We start from the raw sequence: 14,793 nt of genomic DNA on the forward strand, positions 1-14,793 counted from the left end.
CATTCCCCCACCATTCTCCTCCATCTGGCTGAACTTCTCTCACTGAACAATTTCTCCTTAAACGCGTCTCATTTCCTCCAAATAAAACGTGTGGCTATGGGTACCCGCATGGGCCCCAGTTATGGGGTATGTGGAACATTCCTTGTTCCAATCCTACTCAGGCCCCCTCCCACAACTCTTTCTCCGGCACATCAATGACTGCTTCGGTGCCGCTTCATGCTCTTGTCTGGACCTGGAAAAATTTATTAATTTTGCTTCCAATTTCCACTCCTGCATCATTTTCACATGGTCCATCACTGACACTTCCCTTCCCTTCCTTGACCTCTCTGTCTCAATTTCTGGTGATAGACTGTCCACCAATATTCATTACAAGCCTACCGACTCCCACAGCTACCTCGACTATGCTTCCTGTAAAGACTCCAACCCACTCTCTCTGTTCTGATGATGCCACTTTCCAAAACAGTTCCTCTGAAATGTCTTCCTTCTTCTTTAACAGAGGTTTTCCACTCACAGTAGTTGACAGGGCTCTCAACGGTGTCCGGCCCATCTCCCGCGCATCCACCCTCACACCTTCCTCTCTCTCCCAGAACCATGATTGGGTCCCCCTTGTCCTCACTTATCACCCCACGAGCCTCTGCATTCAAAGGATCATCCTCTGCCATTTCCGCCAACTCCAGCATGATGCCACCACCAAACACATCTTTCCTTCACCCCCCCCACCCCCATCGCACCACCCCCCCCCCCACCCCCCCCCCCCCCCCCCCCCCCCCCCCACCCCCGTCGGCAGCATTCCACAGGGATCGTTCCCTCCAGGACACCCTGGTCCACTCCTCCACCTCAACTCCCTCCCACGGCACCTTCCCATGCAACCTCAGAAGGTGCAACACCTGCCCGTTTAGATCCCCCCTCCTCACCGTCCAAGGGCCAAAACACTCATTTCAAGTGAAGCAGCACTTCACTTGCACCCTCCTCAATTTAGTCTACTGCATTCACTGCTCCCAATGAAATCTCCTCTACATTGGAGAGACCAAACGCAGACTGGGTGACCGCTTTGCGGAACACTTTCGGTTTGTCCGCAAGCATGACCCAGACCTTCCTGTCACTAGCCATTTCAACACTCCACCCTGCTCTCATGCCCACATGTCCATCCTTGACCTGCTGCAATATTCCAGTGAAGTTCAACACAAACTGGAGGAACAGCACCTCATCTTCCGACTAGACACTTTACAGCCTTCCGGACTTAACTTGAGTTCAATAGCTTTAGATCATGAACTCTCTCCTCCATCCCCACCCCCTTTCCGATCCCCCTTTTTCCAATAATGTACGCTTTTAAAATATATTTTTCTTCTCCCACCTATTTTTAAATTTATTTCGATCTGCCATTCTATCTCCACCTTTCAGCCCACTTCAATCCCTTCCCCCCACCCCACCCCCACTAGGGCCATCTGCCACTAGCTTGACCTGCTTGCTACCCTTAATGTCACCATTAGCACATTCCTTCGATAATATCACCACTGTCAACACCCCTTTGTCCTCTTGTCTATGACATCTTTGGCAATCTCTTCTTTGCCTCCACCTATCACTGGCCCTCTATCCAGCTCTACCTGTCCCACCCCCCTCAACCAGCTTATGTTTCATCTCATTTCTATATTTCCTTAGTTCTGATGAAGAGTCATACGGACTCAAAACGTTAACGGTATTCCTCTCTGCAGATGCTGTCAGACCTGCTGAGTTTTTCCAGCTAATTTTTGTTTTTGTTTCAGATTTCCAGCATCCGCAGCATTTTACTTTTATCTTAGTATGTGGGCAGGAATGAATTCAATGGCCAGGATTTTTCAGTCGGCCTGCAGGGATGGGCCCGACATGCCGACGCTTAAAATGACGCACGATCATGTTGGGCATGCATCCCGACGTCATCATGCAGTCCCCTGATATTTCGTTCGGTGGGCATGCGCTGGAGTCGGCTGCACACCCGCCGATATTCAAACGGCCTATTAAGGCCATTAAGGGAGTAATTGATGTAATTATTAACGCTGCCAGTCCAACCTTAAGGTTGGCGGGCGATCAAAAAGGCCAAGCGGACTTTACGTTTTTTAGGAAACCTCATCCATGAGCGGAATGAGGTTTGCTAAAGCTTTTATTAAATAAATTTTAAAAATTTCCCACATATAAAAACATGTCCCATCTCATGTGACATTGTCACATGAGGGGACATGTTTAGTTACATTTTTAAACATTTATTCAATAATTTAAATAGCAATTTAATCTCCCTGAGGCAGCTCCGTGCGAAAGAGCGCTGGCCCCCACTCTCCCTCCTCCCCTCCCGCCCACACAGGTAGTGCTGAGCGCTACGGCTCACATCTTAGGGCCGCCCGCGTTAAATGGGGGCGCCGAGCCAATCACGGGCGGCGATCAGCTCCACAACCGCCCCTGCCCGCTCCCGCCGAGCCCGCCCGCCACCTGCAAAATTCAGGGCAATGTCTGGTTATCGCAAAGTTTTTTAACAACAGAAAAGGTAGTGAGTAACGTACAGAAAAAAGCAAAGGAGACGCTAACCAACAATAGTTGATTCCCTTCCAACTAGACCTTCCTCTTCACTATCCTTAATATGTCTCATTAGGAAGCAATAGAAAATCTTAATTTTCCCCAAAAAGAAATGAGGATTTTACAGGCGTTTATTTTCACATTTAGATGAAGCTCAATTTAAAATATCCGAGTTCTAATAAAAATCCAGTCAGAAAGGAGAAATCTTACGCTGGTGGGTGCAGGGTGTAGTTTGGGTGCCTGATGCCATGTCTCTGATTTGATAGGCATTACACTTTTGACATGCAGTTATTGACAGAATGCAAATAATGTGCTGCAGAGAATCATGTGCCTCTCTAATAATGGCTTCAAAAATCCACAACCCTTTGGGACCAGCCGCATATTAGTCCAGAACCTAGTTATCCTGGGACTCAGCCAGCCCTGGACTTTACTGGATGGTATTTTAAATGGACTATCTCTGCTTTTAGAAGAAAATGGGAATATTCATTGTGGTCTTTTTTGCACTGAAGGCACTTTAAACCTTTTTCTTGGTTGGAGTCATCATCTGTCTGTCCAGAACAAGCAACCTATGTCAGACTTTTCGACCTTTGTCCTCTGGCAGCTGTTCTAGATACACTGCTAGTACCCATTCTCACTTGGTGTGGTTGGGGGCAAAGGTCCTAGGCTGAGCATCTTGACCTTTAAACCAGGATATAACCTACCCCATGGTGTTTTGATTTCACGATATATTTACTTATGAAAATCGAGTCCTTCACCAAACTTCATAACTTCACCTACATTGCACTCGTCCCTGAATAAGTTAGGCATTTTGGGAATCCTAATCTTCAAAGGCTTCTTAAAGGGGGATCCTTTTTTGAAGTTCTTTTAAAGCACAGGACATCAGTGGAGCTCCAACTCCCATCTGCAGTGCAAATTATGACCTAAGTACAGCACTCTCAACCACTGGACCTCCCGTCCAACTTCTGTTGCATCAACTGACTCCATGCAGGCGATGGCGATGAGCGTGGTAAATACCCACCACTCACACTTGGCAGGCATGCCCGCCCAAGCAATTGTTCTTTGAGTAATGGTTTAAAATGAAATTGCAATATCGCAAACTACCTGGTTCAGCCTCAGGCACCCTGAGGGAGAGGAACAGACCTCTATATAACATTAGGAACAGGAGCTTCCAATAAAAGTGAAAGTTTCATGTTACCACACCCTTCCAATCCACAAGAGGGGCTCAGTGCTATGATATTAGCGATCAAAAATATAATATACAACTATTGCAGTAAAAGAAATGAGCCAGTAAAGTCAACTAATGCATGTACAAAATGCATTTACAGAGGAAAGAAATTTCATTTCAAAGCGATAAGGATGGGAATTCCTTCCAGGGTTGGCACGACATGGCATGATTTAGCTGAGGTAGACAACATTGTGAGGGGGCAACAATAACAGATGCAACACTTGAGATATCTTGCCAACATCTGTTTTTTAAAATATTCATTTATTGGATGTGGCTGTTGCTGGCTGGGCCAGCATTTATTGCCCATCTCTAGTTGCCCTTGAGAAGGTGATGGTGAGCTGCCTTCTTGAGCCACTGCAGTCCATGTGGTGTAGATATACCCACAGTGCTATTAGGGAGGGAGTTCCAGGATTTTGACCCAGCGACAGTGAAGGAATGGCGATATATTTTCAAGTCAGGATGGTGAGTGGCTTAGAGGGGAACTTCCAAGTGGTAGTGTTCCCATGTGTCTGCAGCCCTTGTCCTTCTAGGTGGTAGCGGTCGTGGGTTTGGAAGGCGCTGCCGAAGGAGCCTTGGTGAGTTCCTGCAGTGCACTTTGTAGATAGTGCACACTGATGCCACTGTGCATCGGTGGTGGAGGAAGTCAATGTTTGTGGATAGGGTGCCAATCAAAGGACTGTTTTGTCATAGATGGTGTCAAGCTTCTTGAACATTATTGGAGCTGCACTCTTCAAGACAAGTGGAGAGTATTCTATCACACTCTTGACTTGTGCCTTGTAGATGGTAGCCAGGGTTTGGGGAGTCGGGAGGTGAGTTACTTGCCTCAGGATTCCAAGCCTCTGACATGCTCTTGTAGCCACAGTATTTATATGGCTATTCCAGTTCAGTTTCTGGTCAATGGTTACCCTCAGGAAGTTGATAGTTATACATTCCTATGTACTTTAACATGCCAAGGAGATCTGTACTGCATCCTTTACACAAGATGGATTGTTATATAATTTTGCATTCTGCCACATGATGACACCAAGAACAACTTGCATTTATATAACACCTTCAACATAGTAAAATGCCCCAAGGCACTTCACAGGAGTGTTTTCAGATGGATCAGTTAAGGAGGTATTAGGACAGGTGATCAAAAGCTTAGTCAAGGAAGTAGGCTGTAAGGAGATAAAAGCAATACGTTGAGGAACCAACAAGAGAGCAGACCACCCTAGACTGAGTATTGCGCAATGAGAAACGATTAATTAACAATCTTGTTGTGCAGGGTCCCTTAGGGAAGAGCAACCATAAAATGATAGAATTGTCCACTAAGATGGAGAGTGAGGAAGTTGAATCTGAAACTAGGGTCCTGAATCTAAATAAAGGGAACTACAAGGATATAAGGCGCGAATTGGCTATGATGGATTGGGGAACCTTACTAAAAGGGTTGATGGTGGATAGGCAATGGCTAATATTTAAGGAAAGTACATATGAATTACAACAATTATTCATTCCTGGCTGGCGCAAAAATAAAACAGGAAGGGTGACTCAACCATGGATTACAAAAGAATTTGGGATATTAGATTCAAAGAGGAGACATATACAATTGCCAGATAAAGCAGCAAGCCTGAGGATTGGGAGCAGTTTGGAATTCAGCAAAAGTGCACAAAAAGATTGATCAGGAAGGGTAAAATGGAGTATGGGAGTAAACTTTCAGGGAACATAAAACAGGGGAAATTATAATGGGGAGCAAAGAAATGGCAGCAGAATTGAACACATGTTTTGGTTCTGTCTTCACAAAAGAGGACACAAATGATTTCTCAGAAATGTTAGAGAACCAAATGTTTAGTGGGAGGGGGGAATTGAAGAAAATCAGTATGAGTAAAAAAAATGGTGCTAGAGAAGTTAATGGGGTTAAAGGCTGAAAAATCCCCAGGGCTTAATAATCTACATCCCAGAGCACTAAAGAAAGTAGCCCTGGAAATATTGGATGCATTGGTGGTCATCTTCCAAAATTCTATAGACTCTGGAGCAGTTCCTACAGATTGGAGGGTGGAAAATGTGACCCCACTACTTCAAAAAGGAGGGGGAGAAAAAACAGAGAATTATTGGCCATTTAGCCTAACATTAATAGTGGGGAAAATGCTAGAGTCTATTATAAAAGAACACCTGGAAAGCATTAATGGAATTAGGCAAAGTCAGCATGGGTTTGTGAAAGGGAAATCATGCTTAACTAATCTACTGGAGTATTTTGAGGATATAACTAGCAGAATAGATAAGGGAGAACCAGTGAATCTGGTGTATTTGTTGTGTTTCAAGAAGGCTTTTGATAAGGACCCACATAAGAGGCTAGTGGGCAAAATTAAAGCACGCGAGATTGGGGGATGGGTTGAGAATTGGTTGACAGACCAGAAATAGAGATAGGAATAAATGGGGCTTTTTCTGGTTGGCAGGCGGTGACTGGTGGTGTACTGCAGGGATCAGTACTTGGGCCCCAGCTATTCACGATATATATAAATGACTTGCATGGGGGAACCAAATGCAATATTTCCAAGTTTGCTGCCGATACAAAACTGGGTGGGATTGTGAGTTGTGAGGAGGATGCAAAGGAGGCTTCAGGGTGATTTAGACAAGTTGTGTGTGTGTGGGCAACCACATGGCAGTTGCAGTATAACATGGATAAATGTGAAATTATATACTTCAGTGTGAAAACCAGAAAGACAGAGTGTTATTTAAATGGTGATATATTGGAAAATATGGATGCACAAAGTGATCTGGGTGCCCATGTACACCAGTCAATGAAAGTAAACAGGCAGGTGCAACAAGCAACTTAGGAAGACAAATGGTATGTTGACCTTCATCGCAAGAGGATTTGAGTTCAGAAGTGGGGATGTCTTACTACAGTTATACAAGGCCTTGGTGAGACCGCACCTGGAGTATTGTGTGTAGTTTTGGTCTCCCTACCTAAGAAAGGATATACTTGCCATAGAAGAAGTGCAGCGAAGGTTCACTAGGTTGATACCAGGGATAGCAGACTATTGTAAGAGGAGAGATTGGTTTGACTGGTCCTGTATTCACTAGAGTTTAGAAGAATGAGAGGGGATCTGATTGAAATGTATAAAATTCTAACAGGGCTAGACAAACTGGATGCAGGGAGGATGTTTCCCCTAGTTGCGGAGTCTAGAACCAGGGGCCACAGTCTCAGGATATGGGGCAGGCTATTTAGGATTGAGGTGAGGAAAGATTTCTTCATTCAGAGGGTGGAATTCTCTGCCACAGAAGGCTGTGGAGGCCGGGTTACCGAGTATATTCAAGAAAGAAATTGATAACTTGGATATTAGGGGCATCAAGGAGTATGGAGAGAAAGCGGGGATATGGCGTTGAGATAGAGGAGCAGCCATGATTATATTGAATGGCGGAGCAAGCTCAAGGGGCCAAATGGCCTAATCCTGCTCCTTGTTTCTATGTTTCTATGTAAATACTGCGGATGCTGGAAATCTGAAACAAAACAGAAAATGCTGGAAAAGCTCAGCAGGTCTGACAGCATCTGTGGAGAGAGAACAGAGTTGACGTTTCAAGTCCATACGACTTCTTCAGAGCTGGTTGTTAAGGAGCATATTTAAGTAAGAGACAGATATAGAGAGGTTGAGGATTTTAGGGAGGGAATTCCAGAGGTTAAGGCCTTGACAGCTAAAGGCATGCTCACCAATGATGGATTGATTTAAATCAGGGATTTGTAAGAGGTCATAATTGGAGGAGTGCAGATATCTTGGAGGGTTATAAGGTTGAATGAGGTTACAGATGTATGGAGGGATTTCAAAACAAAGACAGGAACTTTAAAATCAAAGCATTCCCGACAGGGACCCAATACAGATCAGCAAATCACAGGGGTAGTAAGTGAATGTGACTTGGTGCAAGTTCAGATGCTGTTACAAATGCTAGACTTTGTAAGATGGTTATGTTTTAAACAGTCTTCTACAATTTAAGGTGAAAGAGAGGTGGGTCGTGATCATACTGAACGCTGTCCAGAAACAGGCCCATGTGATTTGTAACTGAAACTTATAGGAAATCAGGTGTCCATTTTCACAGCTCAACACAAAAGAGGAATAGCTGGTTTTCTGTAAACAGAGACACACACAGATTCAGAGATCAGAAAAGAGAGCGAAAAGATGGCTGCTGCTGGGAAAAGCAGAGGAAATACATTTTTTTTGGGTTAGCCACCAAGCAGGATGCTGGTGAGAACTGATCCTCTGTTCGAAGAGCTCTGGCTTATGGACATTTGAGTACCAAGGAGTTGCCAGAGTGGGCTGAAAGTCAGTTCAGGGTTACTCAGAAGACTGAATGGAGTGATATTCAAAGGACACTGAAACATTTTCCCTGGTGTTGCAAGAAGAATGAAGCTTGCTGAAAAGCTTGGAGGAGCATGGAGCTGAATCTTCAAGACTACGTATCTGCTAGAAATATGGCGTAAGGTAAAAATAGGTCAGAAATAATTATGCAGCTGGGTTACTTAGTTAATGGGGAAGTACCTTTGCTTAATTAAGTAATGTTTAGCCTATGTTGATTTAAGCTTGTTTGTTACAGTAGAAGTCTTGAAACATGAAATCATATCCAACAATTCTTTCCGTCTGTCACTGGGAAACTAATATTCTTTTTAAAAGTTCTCTCTATGGAGATCATGACAATACGAGCAGCTCAAGTTTATGCAATGTGGAGGATGGGAGGCTGGCTAGGAGAGTATTAGAATAGCCAAGTCTAGAGGTAACAAAAGCATGGATGAGGTTTTCAGCAACAGATGAGCTGAGGCAGGGACGAGGTCAAGCAATGCTATGGAGGTGGAAATAGGCAGTCTGGGTGATGAAGTGGAATATGTGGCTGGAAGCTCATCAAAATCAAGAAGAAAAGGAGCAAGAGTAGGAAAAAGTTAGTCGCCTCAGGAAGTCTGATAAGAAAAGGCATAATATATCAAGAAGATGGGCAAGGTATATGGGACACAAACAGTTTAATCTAATCCTGTTATACCTTGACTGCATACTAAACCCTCAAAAAATATTTGGTTCCAAACTTTCTTAGCCTTTCTTGTAGACTAATACCATAATAGTCACAAACTCCAGCAGTTTCCACATCAGGCCCTGGCCCATGGTAAGAGTTTTCAGAAATGGAGGGAAGGACTCCCTATGCAGGAAGTTCCTCCTTTCTCAGCCCCAGTGGAGCATTGTGCAGATTTGAAGGCCACTTTGCCCAGTGACAGGAAGATAACTGGGGTCCTGATGTATGCAAATGTGTTCCATCAATGAGATGGAGGAGAATCCCTTAACAGAGGGTTCAGGTGGGTGCCATCTTGGAGTATCTGCTAGGATTGCGCCTCTACAGATTTTTGAAATGATTTTTTTCTAAGTTTCACATGCATGCATACATTGCAGCTATTTTATTACTGCAACTGTTTCCTTTCACCAATTGGGAAATTGCTCCTCTAAACAAATTTAACACAAAATTTACCCGAATGATGCATCTTCATTAACCTACACATGAGCTGAGATGCAAAGTGGCCCACACTTTTTTAATGTGCTTTTCATGTCAGCTTTTATTTCTCTGCTTACAGGACTGGGTATCATGGAACAGGAGGGGGGAAACAAAGCAGGATGCTCTGAAATGAAACACTCAGTCAAAATAACAGGCTGTGTTGGATACTAGAATCTGAGATAAAATAGATAGGCTGAGATAGTAGGCCATATCAAAGTTGGTGGTGAAGCTCCATAAAGTATCATACACCTACTCAAGCAATCATTCAGTCAAATATATATATATTATAGCAAATCAATGTGACACATACTATTAGTTATGTAAGCCAGCAAAATACAGCCCTTAGCATAATATAACCCCACACTAGTATAGGTAGCAATGCCATGGGGAATTTAGATAGGCCTAAATTTTTGTTCTCAGGTCAGGAGCATGGAGTCGGGACATTTCCCTGGTCTGCAAACCCAACCCTGGAAAAAGTGCCCCAGAGGTTGGAATTTTCATACTGGGGTGGCAGGGTTCCCTGGGGGGTCAGGCCTAGGGACCCCAGAATGAGAGCGGAGGCTGCTGTGTGTGGAGGCAGGGTGGGCAGAAAGCCTGCTTCAGTGCCCCAGCACTTTGTTGAAATTATTTAAAAATGAATAAAACAAGAAACAGCCCTCCAGCTCTCACCCCTCACACCCCACATATTCCCCACGCCCCATTCATTTCAACCTAGGCCACTTCATGCACCCCCCCATCCACCCCTCATGGTCCCTCATACTCTCCATGCCATTCTATGCCCCGCTACCAATCCCCATGGCCCCTCATACCTGCTATGCTACCCTATGTCCCACTACTAAGCCCACGATCCCTCATACTGCCTTTGCCAGCCCAAGTCCCCACTCATCCCCATGGCCTTTTATAGTCCCTGTGCCAACTAAGTGACAACTGATGACCCCCACCCATCACCTTTGCCCTTACTCCCTCCATGCTTACTCACTTAGTATCTACCATGGACAAACCTGAGGAGCCATGCTGACATAAAATATGAAAAAAAATACATACATATGAATTAGGAGCTGGAGTAGGCCACTTGGCCCCTCGAGCCTGCTCTACCATTCAATAAGATCAAGATAATCTGACTGTAACCTCAACTTCACATTCCCACCTACCCTTGCTTATCTAGAATCTATCTAACTCTGCCTTAAAAATATTCAAAGATTCTGCTTCCATCGTCTTTTGAGGAAGAGAGTTTCAAAGACTTACAACCCTCTGAGAGAAAAAAATCCTACACATCTTTGTCTTAAATGGGTGACCCCTTATTTTTAAACAGTGACTACTAGTTCTAGATTCTCCCACAAGAGGAAACATCCTTTCCACATCCACTCTGTCAAGACCTCTCAGGATCTTAAACGTTTCAATCAAGTCACCTCATACTCTTTTAAACTCCAGCAAATACAAGCCTAACTTGTCCAACCTTTCCTCATAAGACAACTGCCCATTCCAGGTGTTAGTCTAGTAAACTTTTTCTGAATGCTTCCAACACATTTACATGCTTCCTTAAATAAGGAGACTAATATTGAAACAGTGCTCCAGGTGTGGTCTCACTAATGCCCTGTAAACTGAAGCATAACCTCTGTACTTTTGTATTCAGTTCCTCTCACAATAAATGATAACATTCTGTTAGCTTTCCTAATTACTTGCTGTACCTGCATACTAGCCTTTTGCGATTCATGCACAAAGACACCCAGATCCCTCTGCATCTCGTAGGGCTCTGCAATATCTCACCATTTAACAAATATGCTTCTTTTTTATTCTTCCTGCCAAAATGGACAATTTCACATTTTCCCACATTATACTCCATTTGCCAGATCTTTGCCCACTCATTTAACTAATCTATATCCCTTTGTAGCCTCCTTATGTCCTCTTCACAACTTACTTTCCTATCTTTGTATCATCAGCAAATTTTGCAACCATACCCTGGTCGCTTCATCCAATTCAATTATATGAATTGTAAAAAGTTGAGGCCCAGCACTGATCCCTGTGGCATACTACTAGTTACATCTTGCCAACCAGAAAATGATCCATTTATGCCTATTCTCTGTTTCCTGTTAGCTAGCCAATTTTCTATTCATGCCAATATGTTACCCCCTACACCAAGAACTTTATTTTCCAAAATAACCTTTGATGTGGCACCTTATCAAATGCCTTCTGGAAATCTAAATATAGTACATCCACCGGTTCCCCTTTATCCACAGCACACGTTCAAAGAACTCCAATAAATTGGTTAAACATGATTTCTCTCTCACAAAACCATGTTGACACAACCTGATTACCTTGAACTTTTCTAAATGCCCTGCTACAACGTCTAAAGTAATAGCTTCTAACATTTTCACTAGGACAGGTGGTAAGCTAACTGGCCTGTAGTTTCCTCCTTTCTGTCTCCCTCCCTTTTTGAATAAAGAAGTTACATTTGCTATTTTCCAATCTAATGGAACTTTGCCTGAATTTAGGAAATTTTGGGAGAACATCAACTATCTCACTAGCCACTTCTTTTAAGACCCTGGGATGAAGCTCATCAGGACCCAGGAACTTGTTAGCCCGCAGCTCCAACAATTTGCTCAGTACCACTTCCCTGGTGATTGCAATGTTCTTGAGTTCCCCCTTTCCTTCCATTTCCTCATTTACAGCTATTTCAGGGGTGTTACTTGTAACCTCTATAGTGAAGACCGATGCAAAATACCTGTTCAATTCAACTGCCTTCTCCATATTTTCCATTATTAATATCCCAGACTCACTTTTCTATAGGACCAACACTCACTTTGTTAACTCTTTTCTTTTATAAATATCTATAGAAACTCTTACTACCTATTTTTATATTTCTAGCTAGTCTTCTCTCATACTCTACATTTTCCCTGTTTATTGATCTTTTAGTCATTCTTTGCTGTTTTTTATATTCTGTTCATTCTTCTGACCTGTCACCCATCCTTGCATAATTACATCCTTTTTCTTTAAGTTTGATACTATCTTTAACTTTTTCAGTTAACCACGGATGGTGGGTCCTCCCATTGGAATTTTTCTTTCTGATTGGAATGTATCTATTCTGTGTACTCTGAAATATGCCTTTAAATGTCTTCCACTGAAACATAGAAATGTAGAAAATAGAAACAGGAGTAGGTCTTTGGGCCTTTTGAGCCTGCTCCATCATTCAAAGTGATCATGGCTGATCCTCTATCTTAGTGTCACACTCCGACTCTCCCCCCATACCCCTTGATGCCTTTAACTAGAAGTTTACCTATTACCTTCTTAAATCTATTCAGTGACTTGGCCTCCACAGCACTCTGTGATAGGAATTCCAGAATTCACCACCCTCTGAGTAAAGAAGTTTCTCCTCTCCTAAGTCCTAAAAGGCCTACCCTGTATCCTGAGGTTGTGACTCCTTGTTCTAGACTGCCCAGCCAGAGGAAACATCATCCCTGCATTCAGTCTCTCCAGCCTTGTCAGAATTTTATATGTTTCAATGAGATCCCCACTCTTTCTTCTAAACTTCAGTGAATACAGGCCTAGTTGGCCCAATCTCTCCTCGTACAACAAACCTGCCATCCCAGGAATCAGTCTGGTGAACCTTTGCTGCACTGCCTCAATGGCAAGTATATCCTTTCTTAGGAGCTTTTACAGTCCGCTTTTATGATTCTTGCAAGTTTACTCTCATACTCTATTTTTCCCCTCCTAATCAATCAACCTCTTGGGCCTCCTTTGCTGAATTCTAAGCTGCTCCCAATCCTTTCTCTAGCAACTTTAAGTGACTCCTCTATATACTATCCGTAATTTCTTTTGTTAGCTATGGTTGGGCCAATTTTCCTGTTGTGTTTTTGCGCCAGAAAGGAATATATTATGGTTGCCGTGCATACATTTGTTCCTTAAATATTAGCCATTGCCTATCCACCATCATGCCTTTTAATTAAGCTCCCCAATTATATCTTAGCCAACTCATGCCTCATACCTTTGTAGTTTATTTTGTTTGATTTAGGACCCTAGTTTCAGATTGGACTCCTTCACTTTCCAACCTAATGAAGAATTCTATCATGTTATGGTCACTGTTCCCTAAAGGACACTGCACAACAAGGTTATTAATTAACACCTTGTAATTGCATGAAACCAAATCTAGGATAGCCTATTCCCTTCTTGGTTCCTTGATGTACTGGTGTAAAAAACATCTTGTACATACTCCAGGAATTCACTGCCACAGTATTATTGCTAATTTGGTTTGCCCAGTCTATATGTAGATTAAAGTCACCCATGATTGCTGCAGCACCCTTGTTACATGCATCTCTAACTTCCTGTTTAATACTCTCCTCTACCTTGCCACTGCTGTTTTGAGGCCTGTAGGAAACTCCCACTAATGTTTTCCTCTCCTTGTTGCTTCTGAGCTCAACCCAGACTGATTCTACATCTAGATTTTCTGAGCCAATATCCTCCCTTACTATTGCACCGAATTCATCCTTAACTAACAATGCCACGCCAGCTCCTTTTCCTTTTTACCTGTCCTTCCTAAATATTAAATATCCTTGGATATTCAGTTCCTAGCCTTGGTCACCCTGCAGCCATGTCTCTGTAATCGCAATCATATCAAACCTGTTTACATCTACTTGTGCTGTTAATTCATCTACCTTATTGGGAATGCTCCATGCATTCAGATACAATGCCTTTAGACTTTTATTTTTATACTGCATCTCTATTGACCTATTCCTTAGCCTAATTTTCCAGTTCATTTTAGCTGGCTCCACTCTCATGCCCTCATAATTGCCTTTATTTAAATTTAAAATACAAGTCTTGGACCCATATTTCTCTCCCTCAAACTGAATGTAAAATTTGATCATATTATGATTGCTGCTACTTAGGGGTGCCTTCACTATGAGGTCATTAATTAATCCTATCTCATTGCACAACACCAGGTCTAGTATAGCCTGCTCTCTGGTTAACTCGAGAACATGCTGGTTCTAAGAAGCTATCCCGAAAAGATTCTATGAGCTCCTCAGCCAGGCTACCTTTGCCCATGTGATTTTTCCAGTCTATATGTAGATTAAAATCCCTCATGGTTACTGCACCTTTTTGACAAGCGCCCATTATTTCTTCCTTTATACTCTATCCTACCATTTAGTTACTCTTAGGGGCCTGTACATCACTCCCGCAAATGACTTTTTGCCTTTATCATTTCTCGTCTCTACCCAAATCACTTCTACATCCTGGTTTCTTGAACTTAGGTCAATCCCTCTCTATTGTGCTAAGACTATCATTAATTAACAGAGCCACTCCTCCACCTTTTCCTAGCTTCCTGTCCTTCCTAAATGTCATGTACCCTTCAATATTCAGGTCCCAATCTATGTCATCCTGCAGCCATGTCTTGTGATGGCTATCAGATTGTACTGATTTATTTCTATCTGAGCTATCAGTTCATCTGTTTTGTTCTGTTTTGTCAATAAAGTTATGTGTCTATTCCTGATATCACTATTAAAAAAACACTCTCATTGATTAAAGAAAAC

The sequence above is a fragment of the Carcharodon carcharias genome, chromosome 9 (assembly GCF_017639515.1).
Source record: "Carcharodon carcharias isolate sCarCar2 chromosome 9, sCarCar2.pri, whole genome shotgun sequence".
Lineage (NCBI taxonomy): Eukaryota > Metazoa > Chordata > Chondrichthyes > Lamniformes > Lamnidae > Carcharodon > Carcharodon carcharias.